The sequence below is a fragment of the Piliocolobus tephrosceles genome, unplaced genomic scaffold (genome assembly GCF_002776525.5).
Source record: "Piliocolobus tephrosceles isolate RC106 unplaced genomic scaffold, ASM277652v3 unscaffolded_40778, whole genome shotgun sequence".
NCBI lineage: Eukaryota > Metazoa > Chordata > Mammalia > Primates > Cercopithecidae > Piliocolobus > Piliocolobus tephrosceles.
In genome coordinates this window covers 1-13,014 of record NW_022325174.1, presented here as the reverse complement: position 1 = coordinate 13,014, position 13,014 = coordinate 1, and the positions used below count along the sequence as shown (strand labels likewise).

General features: G+C 55.2%; 1 pseudogene; it reads right to left on the bottom strand.

Moving 5' to 3' along the window:
• Positions 1 to 506: 506 nt before the first annotated feature.
• LOC113223304 lies at positions 507 to 12,607 on the bottom strand (annotated as a pseudogene).
• Positions 12,608 to 13,014: the final 407 nt, after the last annotated feature.

Genomic DNA, 13,014 nt, shown 5'->3' with positions numbered 1-13,014 from the left:
ATTCAAGGTGTCTCAGGACTCCAGGAAGGAGTTGCTCAGTGCAGGCTCGCACCCTGGGCAGGCTTCCTAGAGGAGGCACTGGGATTTGGGTTGGATCTTACAATGTGGATTCAATGTGAGGATGATGCCGTCCTCCAAAATGTCCTTCTCCTGACCCTGTTTTGTTAAATGCAACTTGACACTTGACTGTCAAGACTCAGTTTGGTGTCACCTCCTCAAGCAGGGCCCCCCTGACTACAATCCCCCTTCTTTACCCAGAGGCCACCATTGCTCCCTCATGTGTCAGCCTCCCAGGCTGAGACTGAGTTCTTGAGGGTGGGGCCTGGCCAGCTTGGGAGCTGGGTTGTATCTGGGAACCTTGCCGGTTCCTCCAGCCATGTGCAGAGCTCCAGGGAGGCCACTGGGCCATTCCTAAGGAAGGCTGGAACCCAGGCACCTGGACTCTGGGTGGAGATCCCACTCCAAGGGGGCTGGAAACACCCCGAGCCCTGTCCCTCCCTACTGACCTTCAGGTCATAGAAGATGATGTCACCGAGCACCAGGTACACCTTCACGTAGTAGAGGGTCTCCTCATCAAACTCCAGCGGCGAGTTGCAGAGCTACAGGGCCTTGAGGTAGAAGTGCTCCGCCAGCTTGCCATGGCCCAGCAAGTGGTGCAGGGCGGCCAGCCAGTGGTAGGCGACGTGCTCATTCAGCCAGTCCCCTGGGGTGCAGGCCAAAGAGGCAGGTGTGAGGACATGGCTCCCTGCGGCAGTCAGGGCACAGTCCCCTCAGGAGCAGGTATGCAGAGCCCGGGCAGCACCTGGCTTGCCTCCAGGCACCTGTGGTCACCTGGGCAGCTCTGGCCAGTCCTTTCTGGGTTCCCAGACTCACTTTCCCATCTGCAAAGCAGAACTAATAAGGCTTGCCCCTGTCTACTGTGAGGCTTTGGCAAAGTCAGACTTGGATGGCCCAGCTCTGCCTACACTTAGCCACCTGCCTTTGTTCACTGGTTTTAAACAGGGGCGTCCACAACCCATGCAGTCCAGGTGCTCCCGGGAACCCCGGCTCCGTGCAGCCCACAGATGTGACATCTGACTCCTCCTGGGTGTGTCACAATCAGAGCCCCTTACCCTGGGGAGTCACCGCATGCCTGAGCTCCATCCAGGTCCCCCCACAGATGCACAAACCCACCTAGGCTGTCTCTGATGTCCTCCCCTTTTCAGGGCGAGTGCCGTGGAGCCCGCATTCAATACATTCCCACACAGCTGCACACCTACTCTGTACTGGGCCCCAAGGCACAAGGCTTTGGGGCATGCAGCCCGCCCAGGGTTCCCTGTCTCTGGAGGAGGACAAACGATCCTGGCACAGCACCAGGGGATGCCCGGCCTTAAGGGGCAGGCTGCTGGAAGGGGAACTGGGATTTCATCAGCCAGAGAGCTGTGTGGTTGATGAGGGTGGGAAGGGTACAAGACAAAGGGAATGTGCCACTCAGCCTGGCACAGGGACCGAGATGCCTGGCATGTCTGGAAGGCAGAGGGCACACTGGGTGGCCCTTGTGGTCAGCAGTGGGAAGAGACAGAGGAAGCAGAGCTCAGCACTGCATGAAAGACCTTGGGCTGTGCCGCATGGCCGGACGGGGAAGCCAGCTGGGCAGATCTGCCTGCCTGGACAGGAGACCAGGAAAATCCAGCAGCTGTTTCAGCTCCTGCCCTACAGACCTGGAGGCTGGGCTCTGGCAAAGTGTGGATCCTGGCAGGATGGGGGCTCAGGGGACTTACCCAGAGTGATGCTGAGTGCTAGGGCCATGTGGGCAACCTCCAAGCCCTCCTGGGGCTCCTCCAGCGTGGCCAGCAGTGCCACCAGCTTGTTGTACAGCTGCAGCTGCAGCTCCACCTTGCGGTTTCCATAGTCACTGCCAGGAGCAGGGCCCGGTCCTACCACACAGGCAGGTGGGGTCAGGCTTCCCGCAGCACCCACCTTGCCCAGCGCCTTCCTCAGAGCTCAAACATGTGCTTGGAGCATCCCACGCCCCAGTTACCCCTGCACCTCCGCAGAGCTCTGTGCTCTGGGATAACGCACGGTTCAGACACCCAAGTTGGGGGTGGAAGAGTCACCTGAGGCCCATCTAGCTACACCCAGCAGCCTCAGACCAGCCTCTCCCACCTGGGCACCGGGGGTCTGACTAGGGGGAGCCAGCACTCCTCTCTGCTCTAAAAACACCACATTTATCTGTGCCCAGGGCTGAGCCACACCGTGAGCTCAGAGGAAGGGAGAAGCCGTCCACGCTTTGGGGTGCAGGCAGACTTGGGCCCTGGCCCTAGGCCTCCCACTGACATGCTGAGTGTCCTTTGACAGGTCCCTGTGCTTCTCTGAGCCTCAGCTTCCTCATCTGGAAGATGGGGACAGGACTTCCCACTCATGGTTGCTTGAGATCATCAGGCGCAAGGGTAGAGCCACTGTCATGTCCAGACCCGAGCGTTTGTCCCGGGCAGGGGGCACAGTCAATATCATTCCCGGTGAGACCACTAGGCAAGGATAGGGCCATTGCCACATCCAGGCCCCAAGCGTTTGTCTCGGGCAGGGGCACAGTCAATATCATTCCCGGTGAGACCACTGGGAAACTAAGCATGTGCATAGGTGGCCTTGCCTCCAGGTGGGAGGCCTCTGCCCTGCCATACCTGTGCCTCAGCCCTCCAGGTGACCCCCTGAGGCCCACATAAATCAGCCCACAGGCCAGCTCACCCGGTAGAAGGACACGGCTTTCTCCCACGCCCAGGCCTCGTTGAAGATATCTCCAGCTGCCTCAAACGGCTCCAGCCCCAGGTTGGAGTCGCCTGTGTACAGGACCACATTCTGTGCCACCTGAAAGGAGCAGAAGTTCCCTCAAGACTCACACCTGGTGAGGTGGCCACACCCACCTTCGCCAGCCTCCTTCCTCTCACACACTGCAGGTACACCTGAGCATTTTTCAGACCTGTGCATTAGGGCTGCCCCACCACTGGCATGAGGACAATGAACTGATGCACTTGAGTGCCAGGAGGTGACTGAGCAGCTGCAGCCCAGGGGCCTGACACCTGTGAATCCTACCACCAGGGATAGCCCTAGCCCACACCCCACCCCCGCACTCAAAACAGTTTCCGTGGTCCCCAGATTGCTGGGAGCCCATCACCTGGTTCCTTTCTGCGTTGCCACATCCCTGCCGCAGCTCAGGGCCGCACATCAACAGTGTTTGTGGGTGGGCCTGGTCCCCTCTTGGCCATGAGCTCTTGATCCTTCTCCTCAGCTCAAGGAGGTATACAGCAGGTGCTCAATAATGAATGTTTCACCAGGCTCGTGGGCTTCACAATTTGTTCCAGATCACACTCTGTTTCGGAAAGCCTCTGAAAACAGCCGCTATGATAGATTCATTTTGTAAGGAGATGTGCCACGTGTCGCTTGGAGCACGTTCTTCTGTGTGTTAACTGAGTGGTCGCATTCTTTGAGCATGAGCTGTATACCAGCAGGTGCTAGGCACTGTGAGGGGCCACACCTCTGCCCTCAGGGAGAAGATGCTGGCCACTGGGGGAGGATGTGAGGGAACCAGTTGGAGGGAGGGAAAAGGCATACAACAGGTGCTCAACAGTGGCTTAGGAATGAGTGGATGGATGGATGAATGGATGAGCAGATGTGTAGACACATGGATGGATGGGTGTGTGGATAGATGAATGTTTGAATGGATGGATGGATGGATGGACGGACAGATGAATGGATGGACGGATGGGTGGATGGCTGGTTGGAATGATGTGTGTATGTATGTATGGGTGGGTAGATTATGGATGGGTGGAGGGTAGATGATGTATGTACATATGGATGGATAGATGGTGGATAGATCATTGTATGGATAAACAAATGGACAGATAGATGAATGGAGGGATGGATTAATAGGTAGATTGGTGGGTGGATGGATAAATGATAGATGGATGGACGAATAGATGAGTGGATAGATGGGTGAAAGGATGGATGATGGATGGAAGGATGAACAGGAGGTGAGTGGATGGATGGATGAATGATGGATGGAAGGAGGAACAGGTGAATGGATGGATAAATGGATGGATGATGGATGGATGGGTGATAGATGGATGGATAGATGGATGGATGATGGATGGATAGATGAATGGATAAATGGATGGAGGATGGATGGATAGATGAACGGATAAATGGATGGAGGATGGATGGATGATGGAAGGATGAATGGACCGATGGATGGAAGAGCAGGTGAATGGATGGATAGATGGGTGAATGGATGGATGATAAAAGGATGTATGAATGATTGATGGATAAGTGGGTGGATGGAGAGATGGATGGATGGATGAACTGATGAATGGATGGACGGATGGATGGATGAATGATGGATGGAAGGATGAACAGGTGAATGGATGGTTGGTGGAAAGATGGATGGATGAACAGGCAAATGGATGGATAGACAGGTGAATGGATGGATGATAAAAGGATGGATGATGGATGAATGAATGGACAGACGGATGGATGATGGATGGATGGATAAATGGATGGGTGATGGATAGATGGAAGGATGAACGGATGAACGGATGGATGATGGAAGGATGGATAGATGATGGAAGGATGGATAGATGATGGAAGGATGGATAGATGGATGGATGGATAGATGGATGAATGGATGGATAGATGAATGATGCATGGATGGAAGGATGAACAGGAGGTGAGTGGATGGATGATGGGAGGATGGATGGATGATAGATGGATGGATATATGGATGAATGGATGAATGATGGATGGAAGAATGAACAGGTGAATGGATGGATGGACGGACGAACAGGTGGATGGATGGTGGCTGAATGGATGGATGATAACAGAACGGATGAATGATGGATGGATAGATGATGGATGGATGAATGGAAGGATGAATAGGTGAATGGATGGATGATAAAAGGATGGATGGATGATGGATGGAAGGATGAGGAGGCGAGTGGATGAATGATGGAAGGATGGATGGATGATGGATGAATGGATGATGGATGCATGGAAAAATGAACAGGTGAATGGATGGATGATGAAAAGATGAATGGATGGAGGGATGGATGAACAGATGGATGGATGGACGGGTGAATGGATGGATGATAAAAGGATGGATGATGAATGAATGGATGGGTGGATGGACAGGTGGATGGATGGAAGATAGTTGGATGGATAGAAGGATGAACAGCTGAATGGCTGGATAATGGAAAGATGGATGAATGGATGGACAAACCGGTGAATGGATGGATGAAGAGGTGACCAGATGAATGACGGATGGACGGATGGATGGATGATGGATGGATAGAAGGATGAACAGTTGGATGGATGATGGAAAGATAGATGGAAGGATGGATGGATGGATGAACAGGTGAATGGATGGATGGACAGGTGAATGGATGGATGATAAAAGGATGGACGGATGATGTATGGACGGAGGGATGGATGATGGATGGATGGATGATGCATGGGTGGAAAGATGAACAGGTGAATGGATGGATGATTGGATGGATGGATGGATGGAAGGACCCACAGATGTATGGGAAGATGATGGAAGAATGGATGGATGGATGAATGGATAATGGATGGATGGATGGAAGGATGAACAGGTAAACAGATAGATGATGGAAGGATGAACGGATGGGTAGATGGACAGGTGAATGGATGGATAGATGGGTGAACAGATGGATGATAAAAGGATAGATGAATTGGATGGATGGATGAAAGGACAGATGGATGGATGATGGATGGATGGATGGATGATGGATGGATGGATGGATGATGGATAGATGGATGGAAGGATGAACAGGTAAATAGATGATGGAAGGATGAATGGATGCATGGATGGACAGAGAGTGAACAGCACAGGGGCCCTCCTGCATCCCTTGCCACTCACCTGGATGTACAGGTCCACCAGCTCACTCTGCCGCAGGATGTAGTAGATCTTCCCTGCTTGCAGCCAGGCATGCGCCTCCTCTTTCTTCTGGAGGTCAATGAAAATCCCCAGACTTCGTTTGGTGTAGTCCAGAGTGGATCTGTAGGCCCTGGAATCAGACACAGGTGTCAGAACAAGGGCTCTCATCCTCCTGGAACCAGTCTGCCTCCTCCCGTGGGTCTGGTGACAGATGAATCTGGAATGTGGGGACTGCGAACGGCCCTCTTGTATGTGCAGTGTTCTGCCCTTCCCAGGCTGCTGGGAGGGCCAGGGTGAACACACACGGCATGGAAAAGATGAAGGACATCCTTCTGAGGGAATCGAGCATCATGCTGCCCTGTGGCAGGAGGAGTGTGCTAGTCCATCTCCCCTGCCTCCCAGACATGGCCTGAGTCTTCTCCAGACGCCCCAGGAGCCGTTAGTGTTCACAGGCTATCTAGGCCGACGGTTCTCAAGGTGTGCAGGCATCACAGTCACTCGGAGGCCTGTCTGTATAGCTTGCTGGCCCTGCCCCCAGAGCTTCCGGCTCCACAGGCCTGGGGCAGGCCCCAGAACTTCCACTTGCCACAAGCTCCTAGGTGATATAGATGCTGCTCTGCTGGTCCAGTGACTACACTTTGAGAAGCATGGCTCTAGCACACTGGCCCATTTTCCTTCTGTGAACCTGAGACCAAGACTGCAGCCAGTCTCCCGGGTCCCCATGGAATCTGGCTCCTTCCCTGCTCTCTCAATAAGTCCGACACTCGAGGGGCTGTGACTGCAGTAATGTCACCAGGCCCTGTGGGTGGGGTGGCCAGGGCCATGGTTACCCCACCAGGTCAGGATGCTCGGGGGAAGCTGAGTGGGCCACATATGGGACGTGAGACCTTGAAACCCTGCCCCAGGAAAGCAGGTGACCCAATTGGCTCTGTCTTCTGTGGGAGAGAAGCCACAGGTGGCTGCTGTGGTCACACTTAAGGGGACAGATGAAAGCCAGGAGTGAAGACTCGGGGCAGGCAGAGGTCAGATGACAAAAGCCACCACAGTAGGAAGAACAGCCCAGAGTGCCCGTACTGCCTCTGCTGGGGTTGAGATGACCTTTGACCCAACAAGGGAGGCTCAAGCTGGGACTCACGAGCCAGCAGCAGCCCTGGGACGACCCCAGACCCACCAGCTCAAAGCATCTGATGCCAAGAAACCAAATGATCCAAAGGAAAGGGGCTGATGGGCCCTGGGCCAGCTTCCCTGTGCCCCCCTCCCTGCCCTGCCCCCCCAACCCCCTTGGCCACCTCCATACCCCTACCACTGCAAAGCCAGCCCTCACCGCTCAGTGCCCAGGGACAGGTAGAGCTGACTGATGGTCTCCAGGAGCTGCCCCCTCCAGCACCTTGTCGGTCACCTTGCAGGCCAGGGAGAGCTGGAACTCGTGGTAGAGGACACACTGGGCCTCGCTGGGCATGACGACGCTGTAGAAGTAGCACAGCCACTGGACGGCCCACAGCTGGCCTGGGCAGAAGACAAAATGGAAGACGTCAGCCTCCCAGTATCGAAGCGAGGCTGGCTGGGCTTGGAGGCCCCTGCGCTGTGCTTGTCTCTTTCACACCTCTGTGAACCTGGGCCCCATAGGCGGGGAGCCTGAGCGCAGACAGGCCATGCACCTGTGCCAGGGCAGACGCCAAGCACACTGTGACGTGGGCACAGGTTGGTGCAGATGCTCATGGTAGAGGCCGGCCTTCTTTACAACTCCCAGGGCCGAGGTCCTGGCCAGGCTTGGCCCCTGCACCAGGCCATCTGTTTCTGCTTCACAAAGTCCCTCTGGCGAGGACCAGGGCCGCCTTCAGCCTGAGCTGATGAGGCCAGGGGCACAAGTAGCCTCTGTCGCAGATGGAACCCTGAGAGAGCAAAGCCAAGCGTCATGTCTGCCACACATGGCATCATGTTGGGGGAATGGGGTTCCCACACGTGCTTCTCTCATGCAACCAGGCTCCAAAACCATAGGTTCACTGGCCTCTCCCAAAGCCACGGTGCTGGGAATAGTGGAAAGCTTCTGATTTTCTAGTGTCAGAAATATTCTGAAGATTAACACCAGAAACCAGGTACGCCAAATGGACATCTGTCACACATGCCCCCCAACGACAGCTGAATGCACAGTCCTCTCGAGTGCCCATGGGACATTCCCAATGACAGACCATGTGCCAGGCCACAAAATGAGCCTCAGTGAATGGAGAAGGACTGAGACCAAAGCAGAGGTGTTCTTCAGCGGTACTGGCATGAAACTGGAAATCAAGAGTGAAGGAAAGTGGGAAATTCAAAAATATGTGGAAATTACACAGTCTTAAACAACCAGTGACTCAAAGAAGAGACCATCAGGGAAACTGAAAACTAATTTGAGAAGAATGCAAACAAATGCACAGTCCGGGCCAGCACGGTGGCTCACGTCTGTCATCCCAGCATCGTGGGAGGCCGAGGCAGGAGGATCGCTTGAGTCCAGGAGTTTGAGATCAGCCTGGGAAAAATGGTGAAACCTCGTCTCTATAAAAAAATACAAAAGTTAGCCAGGTGTGGTGGTGCACATCTGTAATCCCAGCTACTCGGGAAGCTGAGGCATGAGAATGGCTTGAAGCTGGGTAGAAGTTGCAGTGAGCCAAGATTGCACCACTGCACCCCAGCCTGGGCAATGGAGCAAAACCTAAAAAATAAAAAATAAAAAAAAAAAATAGCACAGCGTATCAAAAACTCCAAGATGCAGCTAAGGCAGTGCTGAAAGGGAAATTTATAAATATAAATGTCTACATTCAAAGAAAGAAGAAAAATCTCAAATCGAAAACCTAACCTTCCACCTTGAGAAACTAGAAAACGAACTAAACCCAAAGTGAATAAAAGGAAGAAAATAAGAAAATAATAAACGTGAGAGTGGAAATGGGAAGTAAAAATACAGAGAATGGAAAAACAAAAGAGATAGTCAACAGAACCAAAAGTGGGTTTTTTGAAAATAATAACAAAATTGACAAGTCTTTCACCAGACTGACCAAGGAAAGAAAGATGGGACACAAACGACTAAAATCAGAGACTGAGCACCATGGCTCACGCCTGTCATCCCAGCGCTTTGTGAGGCCGAGGTGGAAGGATTGCTGAGGCCAGCATTCAAGACCAGCCTGGGGGAACATGATGAGACCCCATCTCTAATAAAAATAAATACACAATTACAAACCCAAGTTTCTAAAATCAGAAATGAAAGAGGAAACATTATTGCCGACCTGACAGAAATAAAAGGATTCCATGAAAACACTACGAACAATTGTACACCAACAAATCAGACCATCTAGACACAACAGCCAAACTCCTAGAAGGACACGAACTACCGGAAGTGACTCAAAAATGACCCCAAGTAAGCATGTGGGGTATCAACTCCACCCTCGGTCTCCTCGACCGTTCAGCGCAGGGTGGGGAGACAGGGACGCATGATCTCTATTCCCTGGCCTGCATTTCCAAGTCTGAATCCCCCAGCACCCTGGGGAGGGCCTCGTAGGAGGAGGTGCCGCAGGCTATTGTGCCAGGAGCCACCGGAGGCTGCAGTGGGGGCTGGGGCGCTGGGCTCCTGGAGGGTCTCCTTCCAGTCAGAGAATGCCCCTGGGGAAGAAGCCTGGGTATGAACCCCCACCCCTCCTTGGGCAGATGTGTGGGACCGGGGCCCCTTCACACGGTCCTTTCCAAAATCTCATCCCTCCTAGGGCCAGGAGTGGGTGCCAGGCCTGTGCTGGGAAATGGGCAGATTTGGCCACAGCCCCTGGGGCTCTGGTCCAGGCCACAGCAGGCACCTCTGAGTGGTCTCACTGTGCCATGACAAAGCACTGCAAGGCAGAGGGGACTCAACAGTATCCCTTGTCTCAGCCATTTCCCTGGACTCAACTTCCTCATCTATTCTCTGCGGCCTAGATTTCAGACAGCCCTGCCCACCTACTGTCCGTTTACTGCTCAGTGTGCAGTGACTGTTCGACAGCACTCCATGGCTCCCCAGTGCTCTTGGGGAAAAGGCCAAGCCACAGACTGAGGCCCCAGGCCCTGCTTAGCTCTCCAGAAGAGCTTCTCACCATCCAGCACTCAACCCACCCACTCCCAACTCTGCATTTCCCTGTATGAGCCCTGCTCACTCACCCCCGCTCACACCCCACTTATCCCTGCTCACACTCCCGCTCACTCACCCCCACTCATCCCCGCTCACACTCCCGCTCACTCACCACCACTCACTCACTGCCGCTCACAACCCACTCATCCCCGCTCACTCACTCCCACTCGCTCACCCCTGGGCCTTCACACAGGCTACACCGCCAGCCCCTCCCCCACCACCAGTCCCTCATCCACATCTATTACTTGACTAAATCCTCTCAACCCTCTGGTCCCAGACTAAAGAGGCTTCCCTAACCTGGGGCCAAGTGCTGCCCCGCCATCACGCCACTCACTCTTTTGTGGCTTCTCTGGCCTGAAGCTCATGTTCCCACGCTCAGCACCTGCTTCCCGAGGACCCCACAAGCTCCATTTGTGGGTGGGGCCTGGCATACTCTGCACGAGCTGCTTTTGCATGAACTGCTCTGTGGCTTTGGGCAATCACCCACCCCTGTGTCCTCTGTGAAGTGGGATGACAGGTGCGCAGGGCTGCCGAAATACCAAGCAGATAACACAGGCACAAGAACTGGCGTTCAGGGCCTGGCTCATGGAGGGGCCCTAAGTCCCAGCTCAGCAGAGCCTGCCTTGATCCCAGGGTTATGGCCAGGGATTCCCAGCACGCAGGACTTTCCGTGCTCAAGGCAGGATGGTCCCTGAGCAAACCTGAAAGAGCTGGCTGCCCCAGTAGGGCACAGAGGGCCTGGCCCTGCAATGGGAACCGCCTGTCTCCAGGGCGCTTGCCAACATCTGCTGCTGGCCATGACTCAGCACTTTCGATGGTGGAAAAACCACCACTTGTTTCCGAATCACAAACCCCAGGTGTGCCCTGACTCGAGTGGCCCCAGAAGTCACACAGGAGGAACTAGGGCACTCACTCTCCAAGTGGTCCATCTCCACGGCCACCAGAAGGGCCTACTCACAGCAGCCCTTGCACTGCTGGGCTGGGACCTGGCGGGTGCAGAGGTGACCCAGCTGCAGGAGTATGTGGGTGAAGTCTCAGCCACACTCCAAACAGGGAAGCCTCGAGAACAGACGCACAGCCTCCAGAAGGTAGTGCTGGGCCAGCCTGCTGGCACCTACATGCAGGCACAGGGTCCCGAAGTTGGCCAGCACCACTGCCTGGTTCCTCCGCTGGCTCAGGTCCCAAACCACCCATAGGGCACAGTAGTAGCCCTCGGCTGCCTGCCTTGTCTGGCCCGTCCTCTTCAGAGCCACGGCCACCATGTTGGCAATCACACCTTCCTGGTGCTCGCTGGCCACCACTGCATCCTAGACAGACTGCAGGATGTTCAAGGACACCAGGCTCTGCCCATGAAGCACATGCAGCCAGGCCAGGGCCACCAGGGTGTCCACGATGGCACAGACTCCGGCAACAGCACTGGCTTCCACTGCCTGCGTCATGAAGGTGATGGCCGGGCCGTGGTAGCCATGGTGGCTGTACGGCTGGGCCAGGCTGGCGTGGAGAAGGCCACGCAGAGCCTGGCCTGTGCCCGAGGTTAGGGAGGCCAGCGCTCATCTGAGGTAGTGGGAAGTCTGGGTGGGGACGCTGTGGAGCTGGAGGGCATTCTGGAGCACCAGGTTCACGCTCCTCAGCGAGCCGGCCAGCGAGTCCTGTGTCCTCAATGAGGCCACCTTGACACAGCTCAGCACCAGGTGGGGCAGGCACTTGCAGCTGTAGATGTCAGCCAGGAGCAGGGAGCAGTCTGAGAGCCACGCAGCGTCTGGAGCTCCTGAGTCCCTGTGCAAAAGCAGCAGCCGCTCTAGGAAGGACAGGGCCACCTCGGGCTGCTTGAGGTGCACATGGTGCCTGGCCAGCAGGAAGCAGGCCCGGGCCTTGGCCTGCAGGCTCTGGCCACCCACCGCCCCCTGCAGCACCAGCTGTAGGAGCTCCCTGTCCACCTCGGTGCTGCAAATGTGGCTGGGCGTCCCCAGGAGCAGGGCCATAGCTTTGGGAACCACCTGTGTACAGTTCTCCCGGTTCTGCTTCTGGTAAATGCTGGTCAGGTTGGCGTACACAGCCACCACCTGGAACAGGTCCCCGAAGCTGCTGTCCAGGGTCCCCAGTGTTTCCTCAAAGTACATCCGGGCCTGGGACAGCTTGAGCCTCCTGCAGCACAGCCGCCCTAGGAGGAAGCAGAGCCTGGCCAGGGCCATGAGGAGGCCAGCTTTCTTGGCTGCCCCTCAGGCCTGTGCCAGGCGCCCAGTCAGCTCCTCCTCATCGCTAAAGCTGCAGAACATGCCACTCAGCCATGTTGTACAGGCCACGGAAGCTGGCCTTGTATCCGGAGGTGTTCAGGAACAGCAGCCGTGAGATCAGGGCCTCTGGATCCTCCCAGTCGTCTTCAGCTTCCAAGCAGCTTCCAAGCAGAAGGAGGGCTCCTCGGGGTCCTGCAAGCTCACGTTGCTGGATGCCGCACAGAGACCCCAGGACGCTGGCTCCTTTGCATTGTTCCAGAACATTCCTCACCTTCGGAAGGGTCTCCTGTGGCTCCAGGCCCAGGCAAGGTGGAGGTATTTCTGCAAGTCACAAAAATACCTAGACAGATTAGAGTCCAGCAGTGAGTCCTTGGTCCACTGGGGGCAGGGTCCCCGCATCCCCACCCCCGTCCCTGGTGCAGCTTGCCATGAGCCCTGGAGAATTATGTGCAATGGAAACCTGGGGCCTGGAGCACGTAGGAACTCCGGCACTATGGGGACAGAGAGAACACGCAGGCCCGTGGCCCAACTCTCCTACGAAATCACCCTCCTGTCCTGCTTTGTCGCCCACCTGACAGCATGGTTTGAGGAGACTATGTCAGCTCAGCGATCCCTCAGAGATGCCTTTCCCTTTAGAAAGAATCAAAGCCTTCTAACTGGACCCATGTATATGCAGCACTGCAACTACAAATGTAACTTCTGTCAGCATATTGGGCCCCCCGGTGGGG